This window comes from Phyllostomus hastatus, unplaced genomic scaffold (genome assembly GCF_019186645.2).
Source record: "Phyllostomus hastatus isolate PE091 unplaced genomic scaffold, TTU_PhHast_1.1 phas_contig_283, whole genome shotgun sequence".
NCBI lineage: Eukaryota > Metazoa > Chordata > Mammalia > Chiroptera > Phyllostomidae > Phyllostomus > Phyllostomus hastatus.
This window is the reverse complement of record NW_025333833.1, coordinates 6,247,995-6,260,918: the sequence shown is the minus strand read 5'-3', so window position 1 is coordinate 6,260,918 and position 12,924 is coordinate 6,247,995.

The window sequence follows — 12,924 nt, the reverse complement described above, 5'->3', positions numbered from 1 at the left end:
ACTGCATTTGCAAGGATGCCCCATCGATCCGCAGAGACCCAGACCCCATACAAGAAGACACTCTGTGACTCGGAGCCATGCCCGCATGAGCTGGTGCTGGCGCGTGGGGAGGGTCGCCCCGGGAAACCGGGCGTGCAGTTGAGTTCGCTCCACACACCCCCCACCGAGATTCTCTTTTGCGCTCGGCACAGGGGAAGGCTGAGCTGGGCCTCGGCAGCCCCCAGGGGAGGGCGGGAGGTGGCGGGCCGTGTGAGTGTCCCGCTCCTCAGCACTTCCGCCGCGCGGGGGAGAAACAGACTTGGAGAACCCACATTTCCGGTCCAAGACTGTGCATTTCTGCAGCATCTTTATTCCAAAATCCTCCAACCACTTCAGCTCGTCCGTCGTCAGCGTCTCACAGGAGCAACGGGGAGTTCACTGAGGCCACACAGCTCTCAAGAGCCTGTAAGAGTCGAAGCACTGTGGTAAGAAAAGTGAGCGAAAACACCAAACTGTTGTTCATCCTGGGACAGCCCTTCGCTGGCCATCTGAAAGTTCTCTTACGAGTCACTGTTTCCCAGAAGCAATGTGGTCTCCCAAATTAGATCCCAGCACAGGAGAATAAAGGAAAGGCCCTTCGTGGGCCAACTGGCAAAACCCAGCGAGTCCAGAGTTCGGGTCATAGAAGAACACCGACGCTGACTTCTTAGTTCTGACAAATGCCCCATGGTTCCGTTCGATGTTAACATGTGGGAAGGATGAGCGAAGAACAGATTGGCTGTCTGTGTTTACCTTTGTAACTTTTCCGGAAATCTAAAATTACTCCAGGGTTTGTTTTTAAAATAATACAAAATAATAATAGATCAAGATTTATTTACCAAAGAACCTTGGCGGGAGGGAAGGGTGAGGATTATTTTCTCTCCCGGTGAAAAGCATGAGAAAAGGACAACACCCTCCAACCTTTTGCCAGAGAGCGCTGCTTGTCTCCCCGCAGTGACCTGGGGAGGTGACATGTGGGAGGTGAAGGGAACCGGGCGCTACAGGCTTGGGCTCTCCAGGTGTAAAATGGGGATGATGACACCCCCACAAGCCGCCCTGTGGGGAATCAAGGCCACCGCGGATGGACAGCACTAGACGCATGTCAGGAGCTGGGTGTGGGCATTTCCCTCCCTCCTCCTTGGAACATCCTGGCTGCCAGCTCCTGCAGCCCCTTGGGGGAACTGACAGGTGGTCAGAGGGACAGCCCCTCCACCTCGGCCAGCCCCTCTGTCTCCGCTGGTCGGGCTCCTTGGACTCCTGGGCCCCCGAGCACCTGCTGGATGGCTTAGCACCTGGACAGCCAGCCGTGGTCTCTCGGCCCCACTGCTACAGTGGGGCTTGCACTCTGCCGGGCTCCAGCCAAATCCTCTGGTGGCAGCTAAGTCCTTGCGCTACTGTTCAAGACCAGCCCACGCATCCCTCGGAGGGGACAGGCCAGCAGAAAAACCTGTCACTGACTTACAGATTTCCTCCTCAGTAAAAGTGAGAGGAAGAGACTGAGCCATGAGCTGGGGCTGGGGCCACCTGCGCCCCGGAGTGACCCTGTGCCACCCCATGTGGTGACTCATTTCTGGAGCAAACTCGGCCCCGCTTGGCTTGGGCCAATTTTAGGGTGTCCACACTCACTCACTGTCTCTTGCTTCAGATAAACTCTTCAGTTAACTAGACCTTGTCGCTGTGTAGCTGTGCAGACCTCACCCGCTCTTCCTGGCAATGTCTGTCCTGCAGAGGGAGGGTGTTTGCTGGAAGTCCCAAGTGTTTATGTCCTATCTCCAGAGTTTGCGGATATTCTTGTATTCTGCCCTGCTGGTCCAAGGAACCGTCCATGTCTCAGAAATTGAAAATATTGACTCTGTATTCTCTCCCAGCTCATGGGAATGAGAGAATAAGGGTGGCCATATTCTCTCATTGACATAAGGGCGACATAAGGGTGACCACGTGCTCTTGCCGGCTCGTGGGCTCTCTTCGGAGGTGGTGAGGATACCCACGGGGACTGTGGGCACAGACAAGGACATTCCTCATGCCTCTTGGCCACCTAGTATCTGGACCCCTTTCCAATATTTGGGGAGCCCCTCTCCCTGTGAGGCAGAGGTGGTCTCCCTCTGGGGGTGCTAGCAAATGACAGATTTGCTTACTAGCTGCCCCTGCAGCTAGATGGCTGGCCATGACCTAGGCTGCCCTGACCAGAGGCACCCAGTCCAGACTTGAATTGGAACCTAGTCATACAAAAAAGCAGGAGTCCCAGAGAATCCATTCTAGCAATGGGGAGCGCTCCATCCACTGATTGACATACCAGTGGCGACAGATTCAGGAGCAGTCCCCAGCTTCCGCCGCCGCCAGAAGCATGGTATGGGGCCAGCATCTGTGCTCACTGGGCCAATTCTCCAGCACAACTGGACGAAGGCCAAACCAGGCCCTTTGACCTTTCTGGGAATTCTAGGAGCCCGGGCCACTTCACCTGTGGTCTCCTAGGTCTCCGGCGCAGCGTGGTCCTGTGCTCGGCTTAAGGCTCTACTGCCCATCTTCCAGTTCTCCGTACTTGTGACCAGGAGGCCTCCCAATTTCACTTTGTGCAGGGCCCTGCAAATTTTGTAGCCAGTCCTGCTGTGTGCTCGACAATGAGCTTAAGGTCAAGGGATTCTTAACCTTTGTGTGCTGCGGAACCCTTTGGAGGCTGGTGAGACCTCTGCTGTTTATTATTATTATTGTTTAATCCTCACCTGAGGATGTGTTTATTGATTTTAGAGAGGAGAAGGGAGAGAGGGAGAGGGACAGAGGGAGAAAGGGAAAAAGAGAGAAATATCAATGTAAGAGAAACATCAGTTGGTTGCCTCCATTCGCACCCTGACCAGGGATTGAACCCACAACCTTGGTATGTGCCCTGACCAGGAATCGAACCCACAATCTTTTGGTTAAGGGATGATGCTCCAACCAACTGAGCCATCCAGCCAGGGATGGTAAAACCTTTGAAGCATATAAAGAATGTTTCTTTAAAGATTTTATTTATTTATTTTTAGAGAGGGAAGGGAGGGAGCTAGAGAGAGAGAAACATCAATGTGCGGTTGCTGGGAGCCGTGGCCTGCAACCCAGGTATGTGGCCTGACTGAGAATTGAACCTGCGACACTTTGGTTCACAGCCCATGCTCAATCCACTGAGCTACGCCAGCCAGGGCTAAAGAATGTTTTTAAATGCACAAAATAAAATACATAAGAAGCCAATTATATTGAAATAGAGTTAAACTGTTTTTTGAAATATATGATAGCAAAATGTGTGCTTTTTTTATTAGTGCATTAGATAAATCCATTAGCAGACCTAGTAACTGCCTTGACCCAGCAGTAGTGAGCACACAAACACTTCAAGTGTCTGCGACAGCTGGAACGTGAGCTGAAAACACCTGTGACGTCGAAGGGTAAGAAAGTTGCAGGTTCCTGGTCCGTTGCCTGCGTTAATAACTTACGGAAATGTTAAATCCGGGAGACTATTTTTTAAAAAGTGACCCTCCCAAGTCCCAGAGCCCCTACATCCTTATTAAAATTTAATTGTAATTTAATTTTAAAACTTAATTAAAATTTAATTTGAAAAAAGTTCCTTTTGTGCTTCAGTCAGTCAAAGCCGGTATTTTGCTGATTCCAGCAGAGAGAGATGCCTGCAGGACCGCCAGACCCACTGGGCCCGGGCTCCAGGGCTGACTCCAGGGCTAGCACTGTGCCGGGTTTTCCATAGAAACCACGCCCACACCACAGTCACGGAGGCCCCAGAGGAGTCCAACCATATCCAACACAGCTCCGCCCTCGGCTGTTAGCACCTTAGAGGAGAAAGTGTCGACGGTGACACTCCAGGGTGCTGTCTGGAAAACACACAGGAAGCCCCGTGTGCGTGTGCGTGGGGTAAGCTGAGCGATCTACATGGCCAGGCCAGCGGAGACCCCTTCCCGCTGGGATGAGGCACCACTACCAAGGGCTCTGCATTATGAGAAGAAGATGACACCCAGCGGTGGAACCACCGCCCCGAAGTCCCGCACAGCAGGCTGACAGCAGGCTGACAGCAGGCTGACAGCAGGCTGACAGAGGGCCGAAGAGCCCCGTTCCTGACTCCCCAAACTCTGATTGGGGGGGTGCCAGCCCAGGGCGCCGCTCGGGGGCTCCAACAGCAGGTGGCTGCCTGCAGATCTCGAAGGAAACATGATCCCCTGTAACAGGGTGCAGCCAAGAGGGGAGCCCCAAATGGGGATTTGTAACTGGGTCCAGAAGAGCTTGGAGATCATTGGCTCCACACCACAGGGCACACCTGCCCAGAATGCGGGCAGCTGCGGCCCATTGTGAGAGGAGCCGGAAATGGGGCTGCAGAGGAAGGCTGGCGCTGGGATTTAAACAGAGGCACAGTAGCCACTGGGTGTCTCTCTTTTTGGGACCACGCGTCTGTTTAGGACCACGCGGCTTTGGTGTCTTGGTTGGGACCAGGCGGCTTGGGTGAGAGTCGGGACCACGAGGCTTTGGAAGTGCTCCCTTTTGCCACGTGGAGGGTGCTGGGGGGACTGTGTGCATGTGTGGGGAACTTTAGTCTGTGTTATTTCAAATGAATAATACATTCCTTTCCTTTTCACTGATCTCTGGCATTAAGAGACATCTTTCCTCAAGCAGCGGGCAAAACGAACCCAGATAGGTGGGGGGAGGAACCCCCTACAGACTGTAACCCCCCCTGCCCGTACCATTTTCTCATCCCCCTCCCACACCTCCTTCAGGAGAGAGGACGCAAAAGGCCTTCAAGGCAAAGGGGTATCTGTCATTCGGGCACGTGTCAGAGGCCTGGGTTTGGTTAGCCGAAACAGAGAACGATCTTTTTGCCGTTACCTTGACCTTTCCAAAGCTGATCCATGTCCATGATCACGCGTGCGTTCTGGGTGTATATGGCACTAAACCTACTGGACAGATGAGGAAACTGAGGTCAGAGAGCCTGTGACTTGCTCAAGGTCACAGAGCGAGAAGGAACACCCAGATTTCTCACCTCCCACCCCAGGGGCTCACCCCTGGCCACGCCCCTCCTCCGAGCAGAAGGGGCGGCTGCCTGTGAAGGGGAAGTGCACTCATGCAGATCGCCCGAACACTGAGAGGACCACACCCCCGAGCGAGGACAGCAGGTGTCCGCTAAGGGGGGAGAGGCTCAAAAAAGGACACAAATCACCGAATCTTCTGGCCCTTCAAGAGGCTTTGGTGTGAGCCCCCAACGCAGGAGAGGATCCGCTCGGCGGGTGGCCAGCACCAAGTTCTCCCTGGGTCCTACTTAAGACAACAGTGACAGCAGGAAAAGGCCTTCTCGAACATAAAAATAAACAAACGTGCTATTTTTAGCAGGGCTGCAGCTGGGAGAGCCTTATTATTTGCCGTTTCCTTGCAGCGTTCTGGAGGAGGAGGGATCAGGGTGGAGGGGTAGGGACAGAACAACGGGGTGCGGGGGGCGGTCCCACCAAACGCCAGATTGTCCGTGGCTGAAGCTAATGGCATGCAGGCCGCAGAAACAAGGGCCGGCCTGGAAGTCTCCGGAGTCTGCAGGTCTGGGAAAATTGGACAGTGTCCACCAGGAAGCTGGGCCATGATTGGGCTCTTTTCTGGCCATATATAGAAATACAGACTCCTTGACCCACACGGCTTCTGCGTTGCTAACGACTGTGTGATCGCATCGGAGGAGGGGAAGATGAGCCTGTAGGTGGGAGCCTTTCCCTCTGAACTGAGGCTGCGGTCGGAACCTGTGTGAACCGCCCAGGAGCTCCGAGGCGGCAGCTCCCAGGCTGCAGCCCTGGAGTGAGACACCGCCCCCCACACCTGAGCCGGCAGCATTTTTGCCCGCCCAGCCCTGGCCACGGCTGGCCACATCAGGACCTCGAGAAAGGACAAGGTCCTTGAATGCTGGAGGTGGGCAGTCCCAGGGGCTGTGGTCCCTCCCTTCTCTTTGTCTGGGACAGGATTGGACTCCGGGAGAAGGCAGTTCCAGAAAGGTCCTCTTCTTAGAAACGTCCCAGCAGCTTTGGAAAGAGCGAGCACCTGATCTGGTTTGCAGAAAAGCCTCCTGGGCCACTCTCCCACCACGTACCCTGACCAGGTGTCACCTTTGACTATGTTCTTTTCCCCTCTCGTGTCCCTCTGCATGCACAGCCCCAAACGCATGTCCGGTTCTCTGCGAGGAGACGGAAGGACAGAGCCTAAGGCAGTGCGAGGAGGGAGGGAGCCCAGTGCTTCCGGTGCTCACAGGGGTAAGTGCCGCAGGAGGGGCGCTGCATCTCCCACGCCCTGACACGGCCTCCATCAGCGGGTGCCCAGCGACCCACCACCGTCCTGCTCACACCGAGCTTGCAGCCCCACGTGGGCTTGCGCTACAGAAACAGGCACGCTCATTACAGTGGGGCAGGCGCTACAGCACACAGGCACAGAGTCCCTCAGGGTAGGAAGGGCCAGATGCCTCCCTAGTCTTAGGGAGCCGGGAGACACTTTTGGAGAAGATGGTGGCTGAGCGGAGGCAGCCAGGCAGGCGGAGGCTGGAGAGGAGAAAGGGTTTCTCCTCCCGTGCTCCCAGGGAAGGCTCGCTCTCAGATGACACAGGGCAAGAGAACACAGCAGGGCTCACCTACGTCAGAGCTTAACCCCAGCGCCTCAGAGATAGTGGATCTCTACCTCCCAGTGCCATTTCCCCTGTTCCCCAGTAACAGCTACTGAACAGACCAGTTGCTGCTGAATCATGAGATAAAAAAGGCAGCACGGGAAGTTAGTGGAATGCGGGTGTTTGTGTCTACAACATCTGACCAGGCAGGGCAATCGGCCACAGTGTCCCAGCCAGGTGGCCGCCCCCCTCCGCGTGAATTGCTCCAGTGATGCAGAGCTCCCCACGGCAGTGAGTGAGCGAGCTAGTTTTAAAGGCAGGAGCTAGGGAGGTAGTGAGCTCCTACCAGGCTAGAATTTCTGACTCCAACCTCCCAGTCTCTCCAAACTCCCACAAGTCTTGCAAAAGTCCCCCAGATCAACTTTCCTCGGGAGTAGTGAGTCCATTGTTCAAAATGACCAACATACAAAGTCTTCTAATCCCTGCTAACAGACCAGGGTCGCCCAGACCAAAATGCAGCATTGGTGGTCTTAGGTCAGCAGGTGCATGGGTGGGGTGCTGTTTTTCTCCTTCATATTCTGAGTCTTTCCTTGGTTTTCTACATGAGAGAGAAAGAAACTGAGAGAGAGAGAAAGAGAAAGTGTGTGTGTGAGAGAGAGGGAGAAACGAAGAGAGAGAAAGCGAGAGAGTAAAAGAGAGAAATAGAAAGAGGATAATCAAATAATTAGTGTCATGGACACAAAAGTTCCAGCACATTTATTTCTTCTCTACCCCTGGGTGCATGCTGTGCCTGACCTGGAAACTTCTCCCTCTTTCTCTGCCTTTGAACTCTCCTACACTTTCTAGATTCCAGCCAACCCCCCTCTGTAAGGAAGGTTCCGTGAGCACTCTAGCCCTTCCGGCCCTTAAATCCGAATGATGAAACTTAGCCCTTGGTCAGGAGCCGTGTTCTGCTGTAGGCTCCTCATTCCCTGTGCCAGCCCCACACTGGGCTGTGAAGTCCCCCAGGATCCGAACCTGGCACGATGCAGCGGTTAGTGTAGATTCTGCATAAACATTTGCTCAGCTGGTTAGAGCCCAGTTTTGATTCGTTTCACACGTCATCTGACCCTATGCTTTCAAACCGGGGTGCCCACATCCCTGGAGGTGCATGCAAAAGGGTGTCAAGTGCGCACAAAGCCACAGACATTAAACAATGTCTTCCTAAGGCAACAATTTCCTGCCCGTTAGGGATACTTTGGTGGAAAAGTTTGAGAAGCACTTTTGTAGCCCACAGTTTTCCAAGTGTAGGAATTCCCTCCAAGGCTGCTACCCAGACTGTGCCCAAGTCCATCACTTCGGGCTCTGCTTCCGGCTACTTTCAGATGCCCTGTAGGTAGACGGCCCACCAAGAGATGTTCCTGGAGTGTATCGTTCATCCTGCAACGTGCAGACCGCTGGTCTGGGAGCCAGAACCCTGGGCTCTGGTCCAGTTATGCAACAGCTGTGGGCAACCAGCCTGTTCAAGCCCCAGCCTCCCGTCTACGCTGTTCTCTTCATAACAAAGGTTGCGTCCAATGTGATAGCATCTGTGAAACGTCCTTGTCGGCTGAAAACCACGTGTAAGCTCCAGGTGTCATTCCTGTTGCCCTTATCATCTCAGAATCGGCCCGTTCGACTGACTTCACCCCATGGGCGTGGCGGGTGAGTGAGGTGGAACTCGGCATCCAGAAAGTTCTGGGTTGAGCTCTCATGTGAGCGCCGCCAGACTCGGAATCACATCTCAGGTTTCCTGTGGTGCTGGGAACGCGCGTGGGCTAAAGAAGTGTGTTTCTCACTAAGGATTTGGAATCTCTGCTTCCGTGTACCAGATCTGTGACACCTTTCAAAAGTCCCCAGCTCCCAGTGTCCTCGCCTGCTAGATTGGTGCAGCGGCATCTCAGAGAGCTGATGGAGGTTTCAAGGCCAGCGCTTAGCACAGCGCCGGCCTCACAGGCAGCACCAAGTCGATGGCAGTTGGACATGGAAGCAGAGGTGCCTGGAGTTCTGCAACTGAAGGCTGTCCCATTATTTTCTCTTTATGTCGGCCCTTCCTCGCACCTGTCATGCAAGAGCCAGCCTGAGGAAAGGAGCTTGTTCAGAGCCACGTCAGTGTTCTGAGTCACAGAAGTAGTTAAGGAAGCTCAGTTACTTTGCGGGCCCTCCAGGCAAGAGGAACAAACAGTATCACAAAAACTGCCTCCGGAATGACTGTGCAGGGCAGGGCCAGCCGGGGGTTCCCAGGCGGCGCCCTGGAGGGACATGTAAGGAAACACCTGGTGTCTGTAGATGCCAGAAGAAGCTCACACAGGCGCCCCCTCCATACATCCATCCATAGGTGAGCCATCTTGCAGAGGAGCGCAGGAGACACGGGGCCACAGAGAGAGGAGCAAGGACTCAGGGGGGCTTCCTCCTGGCAGAAGGAGGGGATCCAGAGGCCTGCTGTTTACACTCCCGCAGAGCCACAGCCCAGTGCCCCCTGAGGATGCCTAGCAGTGGAGCTGGCCAGTGCACAGGGTCAGGGCTGTAAGAACAGCCTTCAGGACACCACCCTGGGTGGGGGGGGGGACTGTGCGACAGAAACGGAGCATGAAAACCGAGCCCTTGCATGCCCCGGGGTCTGAACACCGGGTCTACCACGCCAGCCCCCGCCACTCACACTCCAGCCCCAGGACCGGAAGGGGCGCGCCCTCCCGAGAACCCGCAGCAGCGCTCGGGAGCGCACTGAGCACGCAGAGCCGAGGGACACGGGTGTGCAAGGGGAGACACCCCGAGTTTCCAAAACCACCCCCAAGGCCAACATCTGGGGCTGCCACCATAAAAGTAACCGTCGTCCTGCATCCTGGATGCAGCACCGAAGGCGTTCGGATGTTGCCGCAAGCAGAGCTCCCGAGGGGAGGGCATGGTCTCGGCTCTCCAGAGGGCGCTCGCACTTGGAGTAATTGATGTCCCAATTTGACAGTTCAGCAGGGGAGGTCTGAACAGAAACGGAATTGCGAGAGATCAATGTAATGGCCGGTGTGAAAACAAGCTCTCCGAATCTGTGCAGACGTCCAAAGCCAGAAGGAAACAGCGGCGTGTTTGTGTAGGGCTGCGAGGGGCAGTCCTGGAGGCAGGGGGTGGTCACAGAATAAAGATTTCCTTAGAAGGATAATTAAGCCGGAAACACACACTCTTTTTTGAATAACCTGCTAAAACTGAGTAGCGTGAGACTGAAACAAAAAGCGTTTGCAGAAAGGACTTGGCCAGGGTGTAAAGAACAAGGTTTTGCTGCCTTCGTGAGCAAAGGCTTAGGGAGGTGGTGCTGGCGTTGCCAACCAGCTCAAGTCCAAGGTCCATGGCAGCCCGGGCTCCGGTCCCCAAAGCCCCCACAGACGCCCAGTGTGAACTCCCGCCCACAGGGAGTAGACCTCAGCTCCCTGCAGCCTCCCCGCGGCTCTGGCACGGACACGTCCGTCCACCCCGTTCTGGAATCCACTTCCGGTGCCAGCTTGAGCCACCTCCGGCGGTGATCCATTCCGTAAATTCATTACCTGCTGCGTGGTGTAGTGTTTCTGCCGACATGCCCTGAACTTGCCTCCCTCGTGGCTCCAAGCCTCATGGCTCCAGGCCGCTCCCTGGCGGGATGCGGTGAACAAGTCCGGGCTCATCGCATCCACACCACTGACCGGCTGATCGCTTCCTAACAGGCTGCGCCTTGTCCACAGCGCTGCCCGTGTCCAGGTGCCCCTCAGCATGCCCGTGACCCTCGGTGGCCCACTCACGCTTCTAGACTGTTGCCCAAGTGTCAGAGGCCAGAATGCGCCCTAGTTTTTAGGTGAGAGTAAAATAATGTTCTCATATCTTCCGTATTGGGAGAGCTTGCCCAGTTGGGGGCAGCACCATCCTGGCTGCATGGGCAGTAACTTCTACACGCCTTCTACACCCAGGGGATTTGTGAACTGGCGGGAAAGAGTCTGCTGGCAGCACGGGGTGGACGGGGCGGGGAGGGGGGTGCTGACCCCCAGGGCAAGCCAGCTGTCTGCAACGGGGCGCAGCCAGGAGCAAAGCAAGCGGTGTGCTGCGTCCTGTGCCAGGTGCGCCCTTGGCGTTCACAGCCAGCAACCTGGGAGGCAGGGCAGCACGGTCGTCCCGCTGTACTGAAACCAGGGCTCAGCAGGTGCTCGCAGTGGGTGGTCACTCAAATTACACCGGACTGCTTCTTTTGGCTTCTTTTTTTAAAAAGAAAGATGTTAATGCTCTGTTGCACTCCATTTAGAGCCCACTAACTTCTTGACCACCTTCAAATAGCTTTACCAAAAAAAAATGAGCCCTAATAAGGATGAAGCAAAATGTCACAGCCCTGTGGCTGCCCGGGGCCATCCATGAGCTCATCAGAGTTGGGGTTTCACAGCCCAGAGAAGAGAACAGCAGGTGGGGGTTCTGGCCTGCTTTTCCGTGAGGGGCGCCCCGTCCTCCCAGAGCGAGAGCCCTGGGGCTGGACACCCGCTCCCTCCCTTCTGCCAGGAAGGCCTCCTCCAGGGCTGTCCACCCCTCACCTCGCCCTGTGGCCTGGCAGTGCACTGCAGGCCGGCCCGCCGGCATCTCGCTCGCCCGTGAGCCACCGGTCTCTCTCCCCGCACTCTGTCTGACACATCGCAGAGCTGCCACCTCACAGACTGCCCCCTGCTTTTTCCCTCTGCCATCGACCGTCGTGTTCGAGAAGCCCTGTATTCAAGTCACTTGCCTCGGTTCCTCTCAATTAGCTTCCTCCTGTTTTCTCTTAAAAGCAACCCTCAGTAATTGTTACTTGGGCCACGGACAATCTGTAACATCGGGTTCTATTGGGCTGGCTAACATGTTTGTTTGTTTTTCCCATACGATGGCTCTAGGATGCTTAGTTGTCTTTAACTGCATTTGGAACAATGTTGTTAGATTGTATTGTGACAGCTGTCCTATCAGCATGCATTAAAAAAAAATCAAAATTGGTGAATTCTTGTGTAGCCATTTTAATATTGAAGATGGAAGAAAATAAGCAACATTTTCACATAGTATGCTTTATTATTTCAAGAAAGGTAAAACTGCAACTGAAACAAACAAACAAAAGATTCGTGCAGTATATGGAGAAGGTGCCGTGACTGACCGAATGTGTCAAAAGTGGTTTGCTACCCTGGCTGGCGTGGCTCAGTGGATTCAGTGCCGGCCTGAGAACCAAAGGGTCACCGGTTCAATCCCCAGTCAGGGCACACGCCTGGGTTGCGGGCCAGGTCCCCAGTTGGGGTCATGTGAGAGGAAACTTTTCCATGTATCTCTTGCACCCTAATGTCCCTCCCTCTCTTTCTTCCTCTCTTCCCCTCTCAAAGTAAATAAATACAACCTTTTTTTTTTTAAAGTGGTTTGCAAAGTTTTGTGCTGGAGCTTTCTCGCTGGATGGTGCTCTATGGTAGACCAGCTGAAGCTGATAGCGATCAAATCGAGACAGTAATTGAGAACAGTCAGCATTATACCACTCGGGAGAGAGCCAACAAACTCAAAATATCCAAATCAATAAAGTTATTGGTGAAAATGAAAAACGTGTCCTTTATTTTACAGAAAAAAACACGTGGACTTTCTGGCCAACCCAGCAGATTTCCAGGCAAGGACTGTCTGTAGCTCGTCCCCACCAGGCCTCAGTCCAGGCCTGGACACCACCCCACTCCAGAGCGGGGTCCCCACACAGGAGGCGAGTTCCTCCTCTATGTGCTGCCAGAGTGGTCCGGGTTGGGGGGGTACGGGGGAGGGAAACACTTGGACTCAAAGCTGGGCTCCCCCACTGACGAGCTGTGTGGCTTTGAGGACGGCACTTAACTTCTCTGACCCTCAGCCTCATGGTCTGCGGCTCTGCCTCTCACAGCTGTGCAGGGAACACTGAACGGCACGTTATCCACCGAGCTCCCGGGCCAGTGGCCAGTGTCCTTCCTTAGCACGGAAGGACATGCCTGTCCCTTCCCCACCTGCAGGCCCGCACACCTGCCCTCCTCGATTCTCGGGGCCACTGCCCTCTGTCTTCCAGCTCCCAGCATGGGCGGGGCCAAGTTTACCTGGCAGACCACTCACCCCCAGCGGGATTAGGGGTTGAGCTTCCTTCCACCTGGAAACCCAGGTGCTGAGGAACTCCTCTCTTCCCCACCCCACCCCCACCTGCCAATCCCTGCTGGCCCTGCCTGAGTACTGGTTAGCCCACCTGCTCCTGGGGCCCACCTTCCCTTCCTCTCGTTCCAATCCAGCCTGAGCGCGAGCACCTGGAAGAGAGCCTCATCTAATCTTCCAGTGGAAGA